Source organism: Simochromis diagramma, unplaced genomic scaffold (genome assembly GCF_900408965.1).
Source record: "Simochromis diagramma unplaced genomic scaffold, fSimDia1.1 OVJJ01000571.1, whole genome shotgun sequence".
Taxonomy (NCBI): domain Eukaryota; kingdom Metazoa; phylum Chordata; class Actinopteri; order Cichliformes; family Cichlidae; genus Simochromis; species Simochromis diagramma.
The window spans coordinates 1,920,359-1,945,011 of NW_024386885.1; the positions used below are offsets into that span (position 1 = coordinate 1,920,359).

Consider the following 24,653-nt stretch of genomic DNA (forward strand, 5'->3'; position numbering starts at 1 on the left):
TCTCACACATATTGTAACATGAAACAAATGGACCTTTAAAGTTACCATTAGGAGAGGAGTAGATTCAATCATTATTACTAACATGGAAGCAAAGGCACTGAATTGTTCCTTCATTTTGATGCAAACAATGATGCAGTTAAAGTAAACAACAATTAAAAGCCTATGCCCATCCTGAGTTCCTAATTAAAAGTGGCATTGATTATAATAACATATCAGAGCTGCTGTTTTCTTATATCTTGTATATTTCAGTAACTTATTTACCTGAGTGTTTAACCGGCCAAATGCAAAGACTGTACATGAAAGACGTACAAAGCCTGTACCAACTGTACTGCAATAAAACATTCACAGCAGGTGGGATATCCGGTCTTTAAGTGATGACCTGATGAATCCTGCTTCCAGGTCCAAACTACTCTGCATTCATTAAGGCTGTTGTGTATTTAACATGTTTTAATGCTTTGTATCTTGTTCTGTTTAAGATGAACAAGCCCATAAAAACAGTCAGTGATCACTATGGGCCTGTTGTTATTACCACTCTTCATTTTAAAGCTCAGTTTTTAAAACCTTACGCAACTACAGCCCCGCCCATGCAGCAGTATATTAATGACTAACCTCGTATTGTGGATGGATTATCTCAGTTGTTCTCCTGACTGAAGTTTGGTCCGTTTACAGTATGCCATGTCATTGCATTTGTCCCTAACCATCGGGAACCCTCAAGTTAACTTTTATCGAGTGGAAAAAACTTTATGTTATGCTAACATAGCTGTATAGCTAGCCACCACATAGCACATCATTATATACCAGCTAGCCCAACTTCAGTAACCCTACAAATGTCACTGCTGTTTAGTTTTCTGTCTTCATTTATATTGGAAGTGATAACAGAGCTGTACGTTTGAATTTTTCAGAAATCCCTCATCAGAACATGCTATATTATTTAATCTGGAGACTTCCTGCATACCACTAGATGGAGCCCAAGTACCACCAGTGGTACGAGTACCACAGTTTGAAAACCACTGGTCTAGAGGGCAGATATCAGCCCAGCTAGCTGTAATCGGACATCTGTCTGTTATACTTGCATGCCGCTGACTCCAGCATCTGTAGCTACTGAGCCTCAAGTGGCCATTACAGGAACTGCAGTTGTTGACATCTCCCTGTTTGCTTCCTTTTTCAGACCCAGAAGTTGCTGCCTGATTCAGTCACATCCAGTTGCTCCATTACACCATCAGCATGAATGCATTTTTTCCTCAGCACACTGTACACTTCAAATCCAAACAAAGTGTTGTTGTGGATGGAATAATGGGAATTTGTGCCTGTTCTTTCTGCAAACAAATGAGTGGGATCATGATAACTTTGTCAACTAAGAAGTCGGTGTAACTTCAATCATGTAGTCAGTTCTAGTTAAATAATCTGCCTTTGCATATCTATCTAAGGTTATGCACTCTTGCCAGGCCAACATGTTAACACAAAAACAGCATTATTTTCTGACCAGTATAAATATGATTTTGTGGTGGTTAGTTGAGATAAGCTGAATGCACGACTAATGTTCAATCGGGTCACAAAGTTTTAAAAGAAACAAAACTGACACAAGCTGATTCTGTGCATCATTACTCTCCAAATATTTTTGGAGCTAGAAGAGATGGTTTAATGTGAAAAAACCTGCTGTTAAATTAAGACACGGCTCTTTAAGGAATAATGAAGCCAGCACTGTAATGGTTGGTACTGAATGCAACCCCTGACCGTGTACAATTCCCAGCAAACATGTTTCAAACCCTGACATTACTTTTCCTGTTAAATTTCTGTCGACATCACGGGGGAAACTGAACCGTAGGTGGACGAATGATTACGTTTGCACAAACAATAGCTGCTTATCAAGTCCCCTCTTACACAGCAAGGCAGTGTTCATATTACTGCACTAAACAAAGCAACTGTATGAGTCTTTGTTTGTAAAATTTGATAACAATCTGATCCTGCGACCACACAATCAGAATATTACTACCAGATACCCATTTTTAGAATATACAAATACTTTCAAGTAATTTACGTTTATGAGATACATGTTTCACTTGTTACATAGCTTCATCTTTTCATCCTGGTATAATATTCCATTATTCTAGTAGATTTTGTTTGCTTCTATAAACAGAGGATATCTTTGCAATAAGCGATATAAAATACAATCTCAGTTCCCAAAACATCTGGATGCTGTTGAAAATGTAAAGCAACACAGAATGCAATGATTTGCAATTCTTATAAACCCATATTTTATTCACATGGTATAGAACGGCTCATTTATAATTTGATGGAAATAAAATGTCTCAAAAAAGCTGGAACGGGGCAACAAATACATCATCAAGATATTCAGAGAATGTGGAGAACTCTCTGTGCACCAGGTACAAGGTTGAAAATGAAGATTAGAAAGCAGGTTTGATTCTGTCATGGAAAGCAAGGCTCAGGTCCAAGAGTCAAGGTTCCATAGCTCAGGGGTTAGAGCACTGGTCTTGTAAACCAGGGGTCGCGAGTTCAAATCTCGCTGGGGCCTGTAAAACATTTAGCAAATTTCCCACATGTGGGACTAACAAAGATTTATATTATCTTATCTTGAATCACTTCATGCACTCAGGATCACTCCTTTAAAATGTACTGACATAAAAAACATGAAACCTGCATCCTCTGGACTAAAGAAGAGGCACGATCTGATATCGTCGTGTTGGTGTTGTTCCCAGATCAACATTGCAAGTGACCAATGAGAATGTTGTGACGTCATACTTTTGCGACTTCGGGAAAAACCGCCGTAAAACAAAAAACTGTACTTAAGCTGTGAGAAACCACCTCTGTCTGCCAATCAACGGACCCTGACCCTAACCCTTTAATAAACGCTAAGCAGAATTGATATTGTCCTTGCAACATTGGAATTTCATAAATGCACGAATGGCTTGGCGCGCCAAAGAATAACGTCACAACAATGTGATTGGTCACTTGCAATGTTGTTCCTGGAACAACATTTACTATGTTGTTCCACCACCATATCAGATCATCCAAAAAGAAGAGAGACAACCCAGCTTGTAATCAGCACTCTGGGCGTGGGGATGGGGGTGCATCAGTGCCTTTGGTACTGGCAGCTTGCACATCTGGAAAAGCCTCCCTGCAGTCCAGACCTTTAACCAGCTGACAACATCTGGAGCATCATGAAATGAAAAATACAGCAAAGAAGACCCAGGACTGTTGAGCAGCTAGAATCCTGTATCAGAAAAACAATAAAACAACATTTTCTCAGATGTCTACAGACTGATGTTAAAAGAAGATGGGATGCTATGTGAACGAACCTTCAGTCAACTCTTGGTTTGAAAGCAGAACTTTGGTCTAAAAAGTGATTTTCAAACTGACCTTTACAAGCTCAGAACACCCTTCTGTGCAGAGAGACACAGACGTCTGCAATCATGTGACTGCTTGGGTCAGGGGTATCTTAATCACCCCTGTGGGTGCGATATCACCCTCTGCAAACATACGGTAGTAATTACGCTGCTTTATACTGACTGGAAGGACAGTTGGAGTTTTAGCCATTAAAGTCTGCACATGTTCACTGGAAAGTGAGCTTGGATCAGGTAAATTATTCCAATATAATTATCCCAACATAACTGGGGGTGCGATTCTGCTCACTTTCAGCATCACTCTTGGACTTTGCTAGAGCAGCTTTGCAAGATTAAAAGTAAACATTATAAACATTATTTATCCTATACTGGGACACTCGGTTTATCCTCTGTGTGGAATTAACAGTTTTAGCTCCTCCCCCTCCTTTGAAGCCAGCTTTCTCCTGATTGGCTGCTCTTAATACACAGAACTTCTAAACAGGAACCTGAGATGATCATATTTGGGATCATAACACCGAGCCAAGAGTAGAGTATTTCCATCTCTGGAGCCGTGCACAAAATAAAATAAAGAAAAGTTTAACAGGTCTACAGATGCCATGTAATAGAAGATATGCTGTAATAGAAGGCAAACCATTGAAGCAATCAGATATATTTGTTACTAAATGTTCAAATTTTTCGGCTGCCTCGTGATTTCAGCACCATTGAGGACCTTGCACTGACTAACAAACCGTGTGTGTGTGTTATTTATAGAGAAAGGGAAATAGCAAAGAGGAGGTGAAGTGTGAGGGCATGCGCTGATATCTTGGCCTGGAACTCTCCTTCAAACATCTACTGTACAAATCCCAGTGGACGTCCACGCTCACCATCTTTACCCCCACCTTCTCCATCTTTCATGTTTATTTATAACCAGCATGGAGCTGGAATTTGAAAGGTGGAGTAAAGCTTGAAGTCTTTGGGGACTTCTTGAAATCTCTGCCGGTGAAGTATAAAAAAAGCAACCAGGAAAGTCTCTGCCCCAACTGTGACTGTGTTCCTTCACCACTTCTGCTCTGGACCACTGCCTCGCTCATCTCATGCCATCATTAGCTATAACACGCATAGCTTAGTTACACAGATCTAATCAGCAGCAACAGCTGGATGTTCACTTAATTTTCAGATGCTGTCACATTTGGCTGAGAGTGTGGAGTGCTAATAAGTTTAGTTAGCAAGTAACAGACTGAAAAATACTAGAATTTCACAGCCAGCCATGTTATTTGTCAAATAATTACATTAAAAATGTTTGAAACGAACCCAGTGTCACAAAAATGACAGACAGGTTCAGCTCGCTGACTGGAATTAGCAGATAGAAAGTGGCAGAAATTGTCACAGCACCAACTTTAAGCTTTAACAGCATCCAAATAAAAATATTTCTGGGTGAATGAAGGGTGAATTTAGAGGAGGGTAGAATGTGTTTTGTAGCAGGCAGTAAGTTGGACATTTTAACATGGGAGTCCCCAGTGGCCACTAGAAGAACTGCAGTTTTTCCACTTTGATGTTTGCTTCACTTTTCAGACCCAGAAGTTGCTGCTTGATCCAGTCGAGCCCAGTCGAGCTACATGGCAGTGTCTGCATGAATGCAATGCTTCCTCTACTGACTGCACACTTCAAATCCTAAGAAAGTCGTATTGTGGATGAAATAATGGGAATTTCTGCCTGTTCTTTCTGCAAAATGACTGGGATCATGATAACTTTGTGAACTACGAAGTCAGTGTAACTTTCAATCGTCTAGTCAGTTCAAGCTGAATAACGTGTGTATATCTGTCTGAGGTTATGCACTCTTGCCATGTCAACATGTTAATACGGTATTATTTTCCAGGCACCCTAAGACCACCTGAAAAATGGCAAAAAATCATATTTTGCACGGTTGGATCTTAACAAGGCTCCAAGAGCAGTTTATTGAAAACAATGTTTAAACTGAAACAGGCTGTGTTACAGCTGATCAAAGGTTTAGGGCCACACCCTCAAAAAAAAAACCTCATAAACCCCCCAAAATAGAAATCAAAGTTCCAAACACGAACTCAGTAATGAGTAGCTCCACCGTCATTGTTGATCACTTCAAAAAATTTGCAGCATGCTTGATGCAAGCGTTTCCATGAGCTGAGTGGGAACATTTCTCTAAGTGGTGAAGACGGACGCACGAAGGGCGTCTACTGTCTGGAACTGTTGTCCATTTTTGTAAACTTCCCTTGCCGTCCATCCCGAAAGGTTCTCAATTGGATTTAGATCAGGGGAACACGCAGGATGGTCCAAAAGAGTGAGGTTATTCTCCGGGAAGAAGTCCCTTGTCCTGCGGGGATTGTGTACTGTAGCGTTTGTTGAAAAACCCAGTCGTTACCACACAGATGAGGGCCCTCAGTCATGAGGGATGCTCTCTGCAACATCTAGACATAGCCAGTGGCCTTTTGGCATCTCGTGAAGCTCCATTGTTCCACTGAAGAAAAAAGCACCCCAGACCATTATGGCGCCCCCCTCCACTGTGGCGCATAGAAAACATCTCAGTTGGGATCTGCTTGTCATGCCAGTAACATTGAAAACCATTTAAGAAATTCTCAATGACTGTCTTACTGCGTCCCACCTCAGCAGAGATGGCGTGCTGTGTTTATCAACCACGCTCGAAAAGGGAATGGTTGTTTTTGCCTTTAACACCAGAACGTCATGACAGTGTGACTAAGTGACAGAAATGACAATGAATCCACATTTTTGCACAGGTTTGGCCTTTTAAAGGCATGTGGTCCTAAACTTTTGATCAGCTGTAAAACAGCCTGTTTGAGTTTAAGCGCTGTTTTCAATAAATTACATGCTTAAAAAATGTTTTGCCTCACTCCCATTTCTTCTTGTTGCATGTTGAAGCTGTACTTGGAACCTTGTTAAGATCCAACCATGCAAAATACGATTTGTTTGCCATTTTTCAGATGCTCTTAAATGTTGGTTCAAGACTGTATAAACACAAGTATTTCTGCCTTAATGCTGAATTGCAACTCACTCAGTTTTAAAATATCCAAAAGATACATTAAAACTGATTTTTTGCATAATTACTCTCCAAAGATTTCTCTGTGTTAGAAAAAGTTGACAGCAAATGATCTGCAGACTTTGGCACTCATGTGTTGGCTTCATCTCTGCTGTTAATCCCAAACTGAGGGACACTTCAGTGAATGCGCCGAGCCTCCTTAAAGTAAGGTTTAACCTGACAGGACAATGCTCCCCAAAACCTACTCCTACCAGGTGATGATGCCACATCTCCTGAAAAAGAAAACCTTGTGTAGCAAAGGCTTCAGCAGGGGATGGGGAAGCATTTTGGGAAGTGGGTGCAAAAATTGTTCGAGTTTGTGAGCATGAGTGCAAAATTCCACCGCTGCTCCCTTCTTACTGATGATATAATAGTTTCAGGCTGTTGTCATGGAAACGCAAAGGCACTGGCTGGCTGGATTTGGCGGGTGTGGGGGGGGGTGTAAGATGATAAGCAGAGGGGGCTGTCTAACTGCATTTGGAATTCGGATATTTGAATGCCAGGCTCCCATTTGGATTGAAGTGCACTGCGTGTGCGCGTGTGTTTGTGTGTGTGTGCAGATGCTGTTTTGCTGTTCTGATGACTGAGCATATTATACAGTTTGGTACAGACCTGACCGACCTCTGGAGCCAAGGCTGAAGAGAGGATTTCTGTGTGTGTGGAAATGACAGACTGAGAGGCAGCAGAGCAGCACAGACCAGAGAGCAGATGGACAGCATGAACAAACAGCTGGCGAGGTCATTTGCTTGACTTAATTCATACAAATTTTTGGAGTTTACTCACGTTGAGTTATCTGTACTTTTTCTCCCTCGGTGTGCAAAATTGTAAGAAATTTGACCCAAAGAGATTTCTGTTTAGTTTATATCCAGAAGAACACAAACACTAACTCGAGTTTTTCTTGTAACATTTGAGTTTTGCTGCCTGTTTGGATTACTTTACTGTTCTAGTGAGCAAGTTCTTCAATTCTGGCTTTTATTAAGCTTTGGTTCCTAATTTGAGCAGCAATCGATGTTCAGACTGTTTCCCTCAAACACCTCCAGCTAATATTGGGAAACTCTAAGGAAGCAACGAAGAACAAATACTTTGTACTTTGCTGACATTTTAAAGTAAATATCTGTACTTTCTACTCCTGACCTTTTTTTCAAAACAGACTATTTTTAAAAGTAGGAACGGCTCACTGACATTTGCTAAACTGTAAATTCATTCATGTAATGTTCTCATTCATTTGAGTGTTTTTTGAACATGTGCATGAAGGTTTTATTCATATTGTGAAAAATCATGAAAACAAACTTTTTCGTTGTTCAAAGTGTGCATGAAAAGGATCGGTCAGTTTTCGTAGGCAACACTGGTTAGTTTGCAACGCTGTGGTGAAGTTTGCAGGAAAGCAGTCTGTTTCACTGGTGCAGACCAGCTGTGATGTTCAAGGTCAGTGTTGCATCATGGGTAGCAGACATCAAACTGAATTTAAGGTGTTGATGCTCATACTGGAAACTGAGCCACGATGGCTCATGTAACATCTGTCTATATCTTGTTGCATTCAGTTGGCTGAATCCACAAAGAGCAGCAGCAGGTGATGAAGTATCGCCTACTTAAGTGATGAATGTGTGGCTGGGTCTCGATCTCGATGTTGGAGAGCCAGATCTCCATGGTCTAAACCTCCTGAAAGGCTGAGGTTTAGACCATCACCTTATCTCTGAGGGAAAGCCCAGCCACCTCTTGGAGGAAACTCAATTCTGTCAGCTTTTTTTTCAACACTCAGTTCCCTTATCGTGTCCACATCACTACAGACACCAACCTGCCCGTCACTCTTCCCTCACTTGTGATCAAGATCCTGAGATACTTGAACTCCTCCACACACGGAGGCAACTCATTCCAACCCAAGGTGGGAACTCCATCCTCTTTGAACTAAGAAGTGTGGCAGTTGGCCACACATTTTTCTCCTTTTTTTTAAAGAATCTGCTTAAATCGTTCAGCCCAACATGGACAGCCTGCTGTCTGGACCAAATCTGGACCAAATCCTGTCCGTGTTAATTAAATGGACCAAAACGTCCTCCAGCTCAAGAATCATATCATCTTTTTTTCTTCTTCTACCTACCAGTGCAAGTGTAATGACTGTTTCCAGCCCACATGACTTTCAACCAGGACACTAAGACTTGAGTCTTGTGTGGTCCCAATTTTTATTCACTGTGAAAATTAGTTTGAAATAAAAAAAGAAATCCTTTTATAGAGTTAAACATACGAAGATATCACCCAGCAACCATGGTGCAGAAGCCACAGGGGGCTGTGGTGACCAGCCGACTACGCCAGAGTAGACCAGGCTTGGGCCCAGAGACCCAAGATCCGAGGGCCCTCCACACCCCCAAAGGGGCCCGACAGAGCCAAGGGGCCAGTCCCCACCAAGCAGCCACCAGGAGTGAGCCAGTACATACTAGAGCATCCAACCCACAGAGAACCACCAACGCACCAGCAGGTGGGGGCATCTGCCACTGGCAGGGAGGGTGGTGAGAGGAGATAGGCCCCTACACGTTGGGGGGGGGGGGGGGGGGGGGGGGGATGTTCCAAGAGAGGTGGAGTCTAACACCTGACCTGAAATATAGACACAGACACAAACATGCATTCTCATCCTCATCCACAAATATACAAAGACACACAGAAATGAACATTGTACGCACACCCACACTCCCCACACATACTCTATACCCCCAGGTCCAGGTACCATCACCCCCAGAGGGCCAACCAGTCTGCAGACCCAGGAGATGGTTCCCTTTACTCTGGGGTGGAGACAAGCAGACCACCCCACGGCCCCTCCTAAGAACCCTCAATGTCTACATGTATTTAAAATTGAGAGGTGGGCAGCAACACCATACCCCTTCCCAGCTCCCCCGCTGACCCCGATCGTTACCCCCATTCCCGGGAATCCACCAAGGGCAGGGGGCCCATGCTCCTCCAGAGGGGTGCCCACAGCAGCAGCACCACAGAGCATGGGGCGGGACACCCGACCCCACCGCAGAGGAAAAACTACACCCACCCCAACATTCAGTGTCTGAAATGACATTTAAACTTTGTCTTCACATGTCTCTGAACTGGTGGACAGAACCAAAGAGCGTGGATGTGATTGTCAGGTGTGTTGCCTTGACACAGTGAGCAGTTGTTGGAAGCTGTGAAACCCATCCTAAACATCCGGTGACCTGTATAGTACCGATGATGTAAAGACTCCGATGACAAGATTTTGTGATATTTTGTTGCATAAGTGAAATCCTCTGCAGTCTGTAACCTGTGTGTTTTTCTCACTTTGTTGCACAATGAATTATTCACTCTGATCAGACTGTCATTTAGCAAAACGTTTACGTGGTTACTAAGGTGACAATTTTATGCAGAATAATGCCTCAGTTGATCTCCATTAGCAAGTCTGCAGAGCTGCACCGAAGATGAATAATACGTAAAAATGCCATTAATGAATTCCCCACTAACTCACTCCACAGAGAGGTGTGAAGAGCAGCACATCTTCTCTGCTACTACACCCAACTTCCACCGTACTAATGCTCAGTTCTCCTGACTCACTAACTCTCCTCCATCCATCCTCCTCACTCATTGTCTTCATTCAACACTTCCTCAAAGTACTCCTTCCATCTTTTTCTTCTTCCCTAGTATTCCAGTCTCAAATACAACACACTGTAAACCTTTTCCTTTTGCCTTTGCCAACCTCCCAGTACTCCTATTTTCTTCATTATATCCCACTTTTTCTTTGCTAACCTCTTGGTGCACACAATCAACGCAATCATAGGGGTAAAAGCAAAACAACACCAGCCGTAGAAGACAAGCAATTAAGTAACAATAACTAAACAGGAAAACTAACCAAGACACAGAAATCAACGAAACACAGAGAAAAGACACAAAAAGAAAACAGAGAAAAACTGATCAAACTAAGAAACTCTAGTTATAAGTTCTAGTTATGTTCTGTAAAGAGGTGACAGTGAAAATTTAAACAAACAAAGAGAAAATTAGAGAAAATTATTAATAAGCATTCAAAGTCCATAAACTCAAAACCCCGGTTTTTGATCTTAAACATTCCTCACCAATTTGCTCCTTTAAAGATACAGTTTTAAAGACCAGCAAAAAGTGAGTCATAGAAAATCAAAGTACTGACTTATTGGAAAGAACAATCCCTGGTTTGACTTTTTATATTGCTGCACTGCCACAGACTCACTATAATCAGACAGAGTGCCGGGGCCTCCTCTGTAAACCAGTCAACAGGTGTTTGGTCTGAGCCACATGTATGTAGAGTAAAGACTCACATCGGTCTATAGTTGCAGTGAGGACTGAAGAAGGAGTCTAAACTGAGTTGTTCCTGTTTGACTAAAAGATTAGGTGGCCAGTTTAAAAAAAATGAAATAAAACTGTGATGATGAGCAGGTGCACAGTTTGGGTGGTTCAATAAACGGGTAATAAGCTGGAGTAGAGCTGGTAGGTTTTTACCTTTGCTTTAGGCTTGTTTTCAGCTCAGCACTTGCTGTTCTGGTGTGAATGTGTTTATGTTTTTAAAGTAGTGCATATTGTTACCTCAAACAGCACTTCTGGGACTCTACCGCATCCTCAACCATGCAGAACAATCCAGGACAGCGTGTGGCTGTTTCAACGTGACCACAACAGCCACAAAAAACATTCATGAGACTTCTGAATTGATAGAGGGAGATCGCTTCAACATTATTTCCCAAAACTTCACAAGAATGCCAGTCAGCAGGGAATGATTCAGCTCAAGAAACGTGAGAGACCGCCACACCTATACGGGGTTACTTTGAGTGATTACTGCATGAATAAAGTCCCCTGTAGAATATGACTCACGAATACAGACAGATTCATCAGAAACGGATTCACGATGCTTTACAAATGATCATGTGAATTCTTGACTTTGACAACCCAAGAAATTTCTGCTCAATTTGAAAACCACAAAAAAAGTGAACAGTGAACAAAAACATGAACTCTTAACATCTGCAAACAAAGATAAGATGGCTCAACCTTTACAGGAACATGATTAGAGAAGAGTTACAACAAGAAGTTATGATGTTGAATAAAGAGGAAATTTGACAGCGATACCAGACGGTAACAAACAATCACATGATACATATTCCATCATTAGTCAGTCAGAACTTCTTCATGGGAACCTTTCTTTAATTTTGTGCAACAAACACAAAACACACACAAGCACCACCCATGCACTGACCACACTGAAGAGGAAATAATGCAAAAAAGAACAAAAAACCCACAAGAGAGTCCTGCAACGACTGCAAAACGTAGTGGAAATAAATGTGGTCATGAGAAAACACGTGATGCAGAGCAGGTGCACAGTTTTTCCCAGTGTATAAACTGGTACCCTGACGTTTTCAACCCAGCACGAGACCTCATTCTGGTGTATTATTCTGGTTAAACAAAAAGGGAAATGCATCTAAAATAAAAGCATAACAGGCACACAATGATTTCATTGCACTGTCGCCTCACAGCAAAAGGATCTTGGCTCAAACCTGCCAGCTGAGGCTTTTCTGTGTGGACTTTGCATGTTCTGCTGGTGCCTGTGTGGGTTCTCTCCGGGTTCTCTGGGCTGATTGGCTGTAGGTGTGAACGTTTTTCTTTTCTCACTGTGTCAGCTCTGTGGTCGACCTGCCCAGATGCACCCGGCCTCTCATGCTATGACAGCTGGGATACATGCTAGCCTTTTATGGCTGAATTAGATAAGCAGTTAAACAAATGTATGAAGGAAGAAGCGTTTGTGCTACAAAGTTTAAAGGTCAAGTCCTACTGGAGTTATTTTTTTAAAGTGCTTTTTGTTAGGAGAGCCTAAGAGCAGATAATTTATCCTTTAGTTGTGTGATTTTCTATCTTTATTATAATGGCATTAAAACATTTCATATTTTACAAACAGCCAGAAGAATAAAAGTTGTAAAATAATAACAGTAATGACAGTATAACGTCCCTTCAAACTGCAAGAATCGTAAAAAAATCATCTGTGTGATGTGATATTGAGCCGATGTGAGAATAGCTCAGGGTAACAGTCCAGTGTATTCACAGCTGGCGAGAGTGGCCATCCTGTGTGCCGCCTCCTGCACGAGATACTCCACACGGAGCACGCCGCGAGCGGAGACAGACTGCTACACATGCCATCTGATCAGCTTTGTCTTTGAGCTATTCTTTGGAGAAATCTCTAAATAAAAGAGGGGAAAAAACTAACCATGTCACAGCTGGCGTGAACACATATTTGTTTTCAGTTGAAGGGAATAAGATCACTGATGCGTGGCTCAATCGTCTGACAAAAAAACAAAAAAAAGGGCTAATATTTACTGTGAAATGCACAGCCGCTCAGCTGTAGCGTAAACACAGTCATCTCTTTCAAATGCAAACAGCTCAGGGTTGTGAAGCTCTCTGTAGGAGAGCAGTGTGCTCGATCTCACTAAAACACTGAAATGTGGCTTTAACCGTTGCATCTCTGTTGTGACAGAAAAAACTGGAAGGGTGAGAACGAGAAAACATTTTTAAATGAAAAACAGATCCTTAAAATAGCTGCCTAACTTTAGCTGCTGCACCATATGACTTGGAGCAAGGCATTCTGGGAGTTTAAGTTGACTGAGGTTGGGAAGAGTGTAATGATGACACAGGACGAAGAAGAGTGACGGTCGCTGTCACCTGCTCTAATGGAATCTCGCACTCACGAGGACAACAGGCAGAGGCATCGCGGCACGAAACAACGAAATAAAGAAACAAACGATTAAAGTTTCATTCCCACCTTATGGGGACACGTAAGGGCTCATCCTCCCGTACATCCCGCGTGTACGCTGAGCGCACGTGGAGAGCTTGGGGCCTGTTCTGCACATGCTCAGTGGGCGATGATGATGTGGGCTGACACATCGCATGTCGTGAGCGTGGTTATTGTGCTGAGTAATGTGTGACATTTAAGGGCTCCTGCTTTTTGGCCCTTCCTGCGTTGTTTGTAGCATGAACACAGTGTCTCCACAAACATCTACACACACAAACACACACTTATGTTACAGGCATGCATGGTCTGAGCATGACAAATCTTTGTATTAATAACAAATGCCTCTATATTTATTCTGCTACAGCTATGTTTTAAGTTGATGTATTTCTTGAGGACGGGATAATATCCTCACCTTAAACCTGCTGTTACAATTAAAGAATACATCCTGAAATATAATATGAGCATTAGTAAAAATCTGCTGCATTAATAAGATAAGCTGCGTCAGGCTCTCTATGGTTTAGTTCAGCAGATAACTGACGGATCAAACCCAAAAACAAGTTCCCTTTGCAATAATTCATCAGAGCCCATCATGAAGTGACGAGAGTTAAAAAAAAAACATCAGAGGTTTTACAAGCTGGGAAACAAATCACTTTTTTAGTTTTAATCTGCTGCAAAAATCACCACTGCACCATCATCCCTTACGATAAAAGTCTGCACTGGACTGAAATAAATGATTTCTTGAAGTAAACCCAGCAGCTTGTGTTTGTTTGTTTGTTGTTACTGTCCTCTCAGATCTCAGTGATTAACTTGGCGAGTACAAAGCTGTTATTACGGTTAGAAACGATGCCAGCACAGCTGAAATGAAGCTGCAAGTCAGTCAGGACCACTATAATCAAAAGAATATTGGCTGCAGTAATTTATATTTGGCTTTGTGGGTCTGCTCTGGGACCTGCCCGTCCCAGCAGCGAGAACATTTCTGACTGAGTCTGAAGCAGCATGAATAGGAACAGCTGAGGGGGTGTAGGGTTGCAAAGTGGTTTGCAGATGTGCAGCAGCTGCAGGCAGGGTAAAGCATATCACCTGAGCCATCAGCTGACGTAGGCTGGCATTGAGATCAGCTGATTTTGCTCCTCCTCGGTTTTGAAACAGCATTTTACAAACCAGTGGGTGATGTCACAGTGGCTCCGCCCACCATTTAAACTGTCTGTGGGCATATTGAAATCCACAGTGGCTTGTGATTTCATGGATGTGCTCTTGAAACTTTTTATCAGTATGTATTGTATAAAGCTGATGCAAAAAAAAAATGAAACAAGAAATCACAAGATGATGGTGTAATCTCAAAGGCGGTTTCTGTGAAGGCGCCAATTATCAGCTCTGGCACAGAAGATCTCTTCACTGAGGTGGCACCAGCTGAAAGTTTTTGGTTCCTGCGGTTTCTAAAATAGCCAAATCCAGCGTCATCCCTTCATGTCACGTCAACGAGATCAATCCGTGCAAACACGGTGCAAAGTTTGGGCATACTGACGGTGACTCACTGTTAAACAGTGTATATCACCATGGAAACACAGGCGGCCCAGCGAGCTGGTTAGGTTCAGTCTGTTTGGAGCTTACCTCCTCGTGACTCATCTCTGTGGAACAAAAATGGCAAAACTGCTGCATTTAGATCAGATGAATGAGAGCAGCGATTCAAACTCCACTCATACAGTAACTGACAACACGTACATACGAAAGGCAACAGACTCTGAGATTCAGGTTGACTCCCGTGATCAGTCACTGGAGAGGGGACACGTGTTTGCAGCTTCACCACAACCCTCGTCCTCTCTCGATAAACCTGCAGGCACCACGAGAACAGCATCTGAAGAGTTTTAGTTCTGTGCTGACATTTTTCTTATGAGTGACTGGAGGAGGAGATTGTACCCACATTCCCATTACCTCAGCAGGAGGGCAGCTTAGCTTTGAATAGAAAATCTTTTCACATCTGTGGCGACACAGTACTGCATCCAAAGTTAGAGACCAATAACTTTCACATTTACACCGTCTGCACTTTTCCTTCACTTCTTGAATCTTTTTAACACTTTTTATTCATTTTTAATTACAATCTGACTCACCCGGGTTTTCTCGACAGTATATTAACATAACCGCACAATCAGCTGAGTGTACAGTAAATATTCTGTTGGTTGGGGGTTCTTTTATTACTCTGCTTTATTGACTGTCTTGCATTACAGATGTGTGTCACTTCATTTCCCATCGGAGGCAGATGTTATCTAATATTAAAGGTACCCTGAGGAATTTTTGTTGTAAACAAACAAAAGCTCAGATCAAGTTCACTGCTTCACACCAAAATGCATCTTGCACGCCTGTGAGGAAGCGTGAAGGAAATCGCTTTTGACAGTTTTCAGTAAACTGCTGGACACTTCGACAGGCAGAACCTCTCTGCAGTCCTGATCTCATTGACGTTTAATGTGGCATCTCGCGGTGTTTTACCTCCTTTACTTCAATTTATAGCACATTTCTGCCGTTAATAACACAACAGGCAGCACGGTGGATCAGTGGTTGGCACAGTTGTCTCAAAGGAAACAGGTCAAGGGTCTGAACCCTGCCAGGACGCTTCTGTGTGGACTTTGTGGTTTTTTAAACGAGCTCCGGGTTTCGATAAAAACAGGTAGAGTTTCACAAGCAGTTAAAAAAATACACAGTGAAAGCATTAGATGTGCTGTGGTCAAATTAGTCAGCTTTGCTTTGGAGGGTTTCTAACTGAGTGAAGTCACCCAGAAGCTTCTGCACGGAAGCCATCAAATTCTCTAAGTATTTAGAAACGTGCTTCAATAGCTCCTTTATTCTCTTTACTGTTATTTAGGCAACCTTTTTCCAGTCTTGTGCTGTGCAGTTCTGCTGACGCTGTGTGAATTGTGTTACTTTTGCTTTCATGTCAGCTTGAATCGATTTGGCCATTCTACTGGACACTTTCTCTTCTTTGGACGATTATCTGAAAATCACAGAGATGGTTCTGCAAGAAAACCCCAGATCAGCAGTTTATGAAATACTGACCAGCTTGTCTGGCACCAACAACCACAGCAATCCAGTTAAATCACCTTTCTTTCCCATTCTGATGCTCAGTTTGAAAATCACCCTCTTTCTGTCCTCTTTCAAAGCCGTCTGTCTTCTCCGTCCAAAATCTGAGCATTGGCATTCTCAAGAGAGCGACCTTTGCATCTGCATCTGAAGGATAAAGGTCACTCTTTCCAGGATGCCAATGTTCACATTTTGGATGGATAATACAGATGGCTTGAAAGAGGACTGAAAGAGGCCATCTATGTCCGCTGTGAACAACCATCCTTGAACAGAGGGCGGAGCTTTCGACACAATACATCACATGATAGGCTGAGGCAAGGTTTCACCCAAAACCTCTGCTGAGGTTTTCACACCTTGGCTGACGTGATGAGATACAATCGTTGGTGTGAAGGGACAACTCCCAGCATTTGGTTTTAGAACTGAAGAAGCTTCTCAGCTGAAACGTCTTTAAGAAACTCAAAGAAGTAGAGTCGGTTCTCTTTCCAAGCTCCTTACAGTCCCGCCTTTACATTAAATATCATTCATTCATTGTGTTTCAGTCCCAGAAAGACTAAATAAAGGCAGGGTCTTTGGTGTGCATTCACCACAAATGTGACGTGAAGTTTCTGTGCAACACATTTACATTCAAAGTCTATGCAAAGACTTTTTTTCACTGAATTGGTGCCACATGATGTCAATCTGCATCTGTGCAAGTTAAAAATATTTCATCTTGGTCCACAATGACTTCAGGCTTGGTCACAAAAGCCTGAAAGAGCAGCGATAGGACCTTTTAAACTCACTACATTTACTGCTCTATGTTACTCTGCTTTTTACTACTTTCATTGTTACTTTGTAGATTTTAAAAATATAAATGCAAAAATATAACACACTGTATTATTATTTATAGTTAGCAGCATCTCCTTGATTACGATCATCTTGAGCTGCAACAGTCATTTATATAAATTCATTTTAACCAATTGAACAAACAGTATATTTATATGATTGTGCATCAGAATTATTTATGCTTTAGATGCATGTATAGTTGTATATTATGTATATGCGATTTGGGGTTTTTGGATCACAGTATAGTAGATAATACTATATAGTACATAGTATAGTAAAAGTACATTTGTACTATGACTTAGGTAGAACTGTTTTACAACTTTACTTTGTTTAAACTCTTGTTCAGGCTTTTTCAAGTAACCATACGAAGGTCGGAGGCAGCACATCAGCCTTTTATCTGATGATGTCGACACTTGTGATTTTAATGATGTATTTATTTCTGACGATATATTCTGATGTCCTGTTTTTTCCCCTAAACCTAACCATCAAAAATGAATGCCTAACCCTAACCCTACTCTAAGCCTAACCATAACCACGTGTAACCCCGTCACTAAAGACACATTTTGAGTCTCAAAAATGTCTTCAAACTTATGGGGACCAGGATTTTGGTCCCCATAAGTATAATAAACTTCCAATTTTTGGGCCACATGGAGCTATGACACACACACACACACACACACACACACACACACACACACACACACACACACACACACACCCTTTCAATCAGCAGTTAATCTCCAGCATTTTACATGTAAGGAACCAGATACAGTTTTCACTGGCTGATGTTTCAAAGCTATGAACAGACAGGACTTTATAATCAGCTGTACATCCATCTGTTATTTATGTTTACGTGTAATCACTTCTCTTTCTTTCAGTAGGACAATAATTCAGTTTAGCTGTTTACAAATGCTTCCCTTGGTAGAGCTGAAACTGCCAGCTCTACCATTCGGGAGCCGTGGATCTGTCAGTCATCATCAAAGCCTCCTGGTCGCTTGGCATCTCTGTGTGAAGAGCTCATCCTCAGAAAAGGCAATCTGACAGATTGAAATATTCATCCCCATAAAGCAAATCAAACACCTTATCAAACACTCTCTGTTCTTTTAATCTTTTAGGTGCTGCTGTGTGGCACATACACGCCGCCTGGCTTCAAAACTGTCTCCACAGAAGTCAGTTTTTAAATTTACTGCAAACCACGAGTCTTTGTTAGTGTCACACCAATTTAAAATGAGGGAGAACTACTTTCTTTATTAGGGAATTCCATCCATCCATCCCAATAGTCCCACAGCGACAGCAGCTAAACATGGTATTCCTGACATCCTTTCCTCCAGCTGCTATTTCCAGGTATATTTGATGGATCCCAAGGTTTTTATAGGCCAGATGAGATCTGTAATATGCGCAGTGACTTCAGGATCTACCCCAGAGCACCAAAACCCCTTAAAAATCTCCTGGCGTCCTGTGGATGTAAAACAGCAACACTTTAACTACAACATCAGGATTCAAGTCCAGGACTTTTTCTTATTTTCTGTTAGCTTTTATCCAAAATACCCAAACTTTAACAACTGAAGCACATCAAAGAACCAACAGCTCTGTAAGAAGTTTATTTGTACACCCAGTGTGCTGTTCAGAGCAAAACTTTACGTGGGAGCTTTGGGAGCACGACAGTAAAGAGGGATGTTCGTGGCTCAGGAAACAGCCTCAACATTGCTCAGTCGCAGTCACAACCAGCAGGATGAATCTTTAAAGGTGTGTCAAGTCGCTTTCGCTGCTGGCAAACAACCTGAGCTCTATAATTCAGCAGGAGTAAGATTTCCTCCACACGTGGCGAGCGGATGAACACAATCAAAGTGAGAGGAAAACGGCATGAAATGTAACGTTGGATGAGTTTTGTAGGTGCAGGAGCAGCAGAGTGAGGGAGAACCAGGAGGAGCTGATGTGGAGGGTAGTTTCTGCTCAGCTAATTGCTGTGATGGATTGGTCTTATTCCCCCGAGCACGGAGCTCCTGCAATAACAAGACAAGATGACTTTCCCAATCTGCACATTAGGCAGTTATGAAAGAACTTTGCCTCCATCTGCAACTGTTAATATGCAACCCACTCACAGTTATTAATGTAATTTTAACAATGGATTTCTCTGAGGAAATCACTCCTCTTTGGGTCAGTTTTGCTTTTGATTGGAGGGCTTTTGTTAGACATTAAAGGAGAAATCACTGGATTCTGCCTTGATTAATTCATCAGCTGTGTTGTGGTGATGCTTACTCAGTTACCTCTGGCACGTGGGGAGGAAGCTGCAGGATGCCCACGTGAAGTGAGGGCATCCTCCAGCCCCCTGTGTATGTATGTGCACATCTGTGAACATACACAGATGTGCACATACACGCTAAGCAAAACAGCACACCCTCTCCTCCTCGCTGCTGAATCCAGGGCCAGCACCCTCGCATTAATCAATACTATTCTTAACAGTTCATCTACACACACACAGCACATTTCTCACAGGGAAGCCCTGATTAAGTCATAGCAACCTCCTTTCCTAAAATGGAGCATTGCGTTGAAGCTGAGCTGAGCTGAGTGGAGAGGAACTTTAATAACAGCCACCGGGGAAAGACCCCTGGAGAGAGCAGTCACGTGTACGGGGTACCCAGACGCTCTGTCTAATCACACAGCCAATGCTACTGTACACAGAGATGCTCAGGGGGGTTACATTAAGCAATCTGTTTGCTAATGTGCTGCAAACTGAAGGAAAAGCTGTGGGGATGTTTTTGCATGATGAAGTGCATGTGAGCGTGCGGGTTCGTGGCCGTGAGCTTAAAACGTACATCTTTTCAGATTTACTGCGGATAATCGTTGCCCATTTACTTCTTCTAAGGTGGACTTTTCTTCTTTTCCTCTATAGGTGTAGGGGCATCAAAGTAAAATGCAGCCACTTTGTACTCGATGGTCTCTAAGTGCAGACCTCCTTCAATCCTGCCTGGTCTTATCCATGGTAGAGGCTACAGCTGCCTGTGTCGAGCCATATTTAATCAGAGGAGCCACACCCCAAACTTAATACTTAAATCCGGATGGATGAGCTGTTAAAAAAGTGAAGTGAGAAAGTATTTCCAGTAACCCCAAAACACTAGTTGACTAGTTGAACTCCCACTCACCCGCAAGTATCCTTGAGATGTTGAGGTTTTGAAAAAGGTGTCAATCTGGTCAGTCCACATTCCTAACCTTAACTAAGCTCTTGAGCTGTTACCAAAGAAATAGAGTGGAGATACAAGCAGAAGAAATACGCTTTGGTTATTTGGGAGGACTCTGAGTAGAACCCATATTCATCAACATCAAAAGGAGGCAATTGAGGTTTTTGGATATCTGAACAAAACGTCTTCTGGATGAACGCCTCTTAGATGAGGTGTTTCGGGCAGGGTCTCCTCTCAGCGCTATGCCAGGACACACTGGAGAGATTATGTTTCTCGGCTGGTTTGGGAATGTCGTTGTGTTGCCCTAGAAGAGCTGGAAAAAGTGGCTGAGGGATGTCTGGACATCAGCTTTGACTGCTACCTTCACAACCCCATATAAGCCATTGGTTAGTAAGGTCCTGCTTACAGCATTGAGCTAAGCTTTTTTGTTGTTGTGATGTTTGGAAACCAAATGTGAAGAGAAAGAGGTCGAAAAATCTTAATCAGTAAGACGGGAGACTAGCAGAAACTCATCAGGAAATTGTTTCCTGAGGCCCTCAGATTGGAGTGAGCAGTAAACCTGGTTTCCCATAGATCCCTGCTGGCCATGAGAAAGTATTCAGGTACTTTTCAAACCAGGAAGCAATAACTCATCTTTTATATGCAGTCCATGGCCATTAAATACTTCCTCCAAAACAAGAAGCAAGTTTGAGACTAGTTTGAATCAAATAGTGACTCAGCAATGACTGGCTGTCATTATTCATGCATGGAAGGGCTGGATCTGGGCAGCAAAGTCACCAAAATGAAACACTCTTGTTTTTCATGATAAAAGGAAGGTCAGGAGCCGCACAGAGAGGGCTCGTTCTGAATAAGACTGCTCGTTCTCACCTACACAGCAAACACACAGCCACCTCTCTACAGACATTTTCTAGGCAAACTCTCCTTGATATTTTCAGAGCATGGCCAAAAAGATCAAATGGGCAAAGAAATAATTACCAAAGGTGACACATTATTCTCAAACGTTACTACCAGCCACTGGCTGTGCTTCCCTTTCTTTTTCCCCTTGACTAAAAAATGGCGTGGTGATGGAAAGAAGGCATAAACAAGTGCCTGAAATAAAAAGAAGCAGCAGGGTCCTCGTAATTAAAATCACGAAGAGAGAAGTAATGACGAGTATGATAGCTTGTTTCATGTGTGGCTGGAAGGGGAAATTAGCAAATGAGGGCCTCTCTCGCTCTCTCTCCATCATCTTTCGAGCACTTGATCAGCAGGTCTCTAATTTCAGGCAACAATCAGTCAGTGCCTCTGCCGCGCTGCATCCTCCCAGAACACAGAGCTCATGTTGGGATACTTCCTCATCAGCCAGCCTTGTGCTGTACACTGTGGCAAGCTGTGGAAATAACTCACACACACACTCTGCTGTGCACAAATGCATGTGCAAGCTGCTACACGATCCCACACGAAACCAGCTGATCACTTGATTAGCCGTTTGAGTGGAAGTTAATAAAACCAGTCCCGATAGTAAATTAAAAGTTGCACAATGACATGGATGGAAACACCAGCTGCTTTTCATCCTCAGAAATGCTGAAATTTTTGCTTTTGATGTGAGACTATGCAAGTTATGAAGAGCCCAGTTTCCACCACAGGAACTTTACCCAGAGACAAGGAACTGAGTGCATTTCCATCACATTGACACGGGTCTAAATTCACTTCTTGGAAACTGTAAACCATTTTCCACAGCAGGCTGTTTTTAGTGGAGCCCAACCTATCAGGAACCAGATTTTCCTGACCATTTGTGAGATGGATGTCTAAGTTGTAATTTGGGATAATGTTGGTGCAGCACACTAATCTCTGTTAAACAACAACAGGTTGCAAAGAGGAGCTAACATACTGTATTTTGCACCCCCGTTCACAACTTTATATTTTAATTCCAAGGAGCCAGACTTTCTTTATTTCTTAAACTGGTCTTGAACAATAGTTTTTCAGCTTTCTGAAGATCTTTTCTTTAGACATTGTCTACTTTTTCACTCATTTTCCCTCAACTCCTTGTACCTGACCATTTTCAGAGGATTTCAGAGGATTGAATCAGTTTTGTGTCCACACATAAACATCACAAAAAATGTCTAATTGGACAAGTGGCCTACAAAAGAAGACGCATCAAGTTTAAAAACTACCTACCACAGATCAACAATATCTGAAAGCCATCTTCTGGAGAAATAGCAGCAAATCTAGCTACTGATCCATCTACTGTTCAATAGAGACTCATCAGAAATCAATTATCAATGACAGGGTGGCTTTCAAGAAGCCATTTTTCAGGAAAGGAAACGGAGAAAAGCCGGAGGTATCCCAAATGACATAAGAACTAGACTTAAAATCAGTGGAGTAAGATTTGGTCAGGAGAGAGGTACAACAGTGACCGTCTACAGGCGTCTGTAAACACGGTGGAGGCTCTGTCACGTTGATGATGTGATCACGAAGTGATGTTGGAGATCTTTTCAAAATTAAAGGAATTGTGAACACAGAAAAGTCAGATTCTGAACCACCATGTGGTGAAAGCTGGCTGATGGATCCCAAACGCACTGACAGAAAAAAACTTCCCCAGAGCCCGGACATTAACATTATTGTGTTGAATCATCCTGACAGACGATAAACCCGGAGAACTATTCCTGAAGACTACTAACAGAAATTACAAGAGCTGCCCAAGAGAGTTCACAGCGTGTTGAAGAAACTGCAGCAGTCATTTAATATTTTCCAAGGAAATGTGAAGAAAAAGAGGTGTGTGCAGCACTGTACAAATCAAAATACTGCACAGTGCAATGCTAGGGTCTCTTCGTTAATGGTGCTATATTTGTTCTGAAGGAAAAGCAGAAAGGTAAACGGTCTTCCTGGATCAGAAGACAAACAGCGGAAAGAATGGGTGAGCAACATGAGACAGATTTCCCAGTTTGGAAGGCCTGCTAACATCTGGAGTGCTGCTTCAACTCCTTGGTAGGGCTGTCGAGATCAGTCAAGGGAGACATGGTGGTGGTGGAGTTATGGCAACATGTTCAAGCTAACTAACTAACCCTAACTCATGTGGCGCATCCCCTTACTAAGATCAAGCTGTGTTCAGATCCTGGACCGGGCTCTGTCTCTATTACGACTGGCTCAGGTGTGGAGTATAACAACGGAATGAAAAGGATGTACCAAGCATTTTAAGAAAGTGCTTGGTATAAGAACTGATTAGAGACCTCACATCTGCACTGAAATCCTGTTTCCTGGGACTGTTTACCCCCCACCACCACCAGAATGCTAGGTGAGCAGTAATTTACTGTATATGAGCTGCTTCTGATAGGCACTTGGAATCACAAACATTATCTTGAGTGGTTGTGATCACCTCCTCCTTAGTACTAAGATAGCTATGGGCTTTTTGGCCCAAGCACTGCCTGCAGATATAGTTAGTTATACTTATCTATGGGCCTTTACAGACTACTTTGAGTCATGTGTCTGGCTGGCTTACCTCATCCACAGGTCCACCCAACATGGGCCAGATGTCAGGTGTGTTGTAGCAGCCACATCTGGGCTGCAGAACAATTTTCTAATGTAACAGATTTATAAGTGCCAGAAGTGTCTAACATCAGTCTGCATTCTTCTATTCATCAAAACGTGCTGCTTTCATTTCCTAGAGTGTGAATTGACCACCGATAGTTGGCGAAGATTCTGGTTTTTCATGCTAATGCAACCATGAACTGCTAGCCTCGTGAACTCTTGAGGCCATTCGCCAGACGTCTTATCCTTCAGCGGACTATTTTCACATACATTACAGGTACAGCACGACGCCCCACCGCTAATAACATGGTGTGTCCTCTTTGGAGATTCCTTATGATTGGAAAAAAACTACAGTGAACAATAATAGCAGGTCTGCGATTGGACACAAACTACAGCTTCATCCATGACAGCGTACTAAATAAGTCTCCTTCATATCCCTACTTACTATGTCACTGATCTACATAAAATACATCATAAAATACAAACATGAACTGCTTTCTCTACTTCTTCTACACATCCTGCACTTTTCAAAAACACGCCAACAATTTCCACTCAGAGGTCAGATGTAGGATGACTCAACAAGTTCTCACACGAGAACACGAAATGTGCCTTAATCCAGATTCAAGCAGAAATGACTAGAATGGCACAAGACTCATAAAATAGAGGTTATTTAGCAAAAACCTTGCTGTCCTCAGGAGGAATCTGGGGGCTGAAGCCACCGGAGCGTGAGCTTTAAATTTAGCAGAGAGAGGAGAACAGCTACAGTATAATCAGCAGGAGAAGGGAATAAGCTGAACCTTGACCTCGGCTCTCTTTATAGATGACAGCGACGACCTTGAGAGGGTGAGAAAGGAGATTGATGATGGCCATTTTGCTTAACGAGCTCACCAAGGACCGCCTCACCCTCTGAAGGGAGGACA

At 42.4% G+C, this 24,653-nt stretch overlaps 1 protein-coding gene, 1 long non-coding RNA gene and 1 other non-coding gene across 3 annotated transcripts in view; 1 reads left to right on the forward strand and 2 right to left on the reverse strand.

The window, feature by feature from the left end:
* LOC120734608 (sodium/potassium/calcium exchanger 3-like) overlaps positions 1–24,653 on the reverse strand; it is a 59,418-nt gene that overhangs the window by 26,043 nt on the left and 8,722 nt on the right. The window lies entirely within an intron of this gene.
* LOC120734612 lies at positions 1,167–22,801 on the reverse strand. The gene is made up of 4 exons (XR_005696047.1): positions 22,790–22,801; positions 20,570–20,574; positions 8,338–8,348; positions 1,167–5,949 (listed from the first exon to the last, which is right to left on the reverse strand). It is a non-coding gene; the product is annotated as an uncharacterized LOC120734612 (long non-coding RNA).
* On the forward strand, positions 2,461–2,533 carry trnat-ugu. The gene has a single exon. It is a non-coding gene; the product is annotated as a tRNA-Thr (tRNA).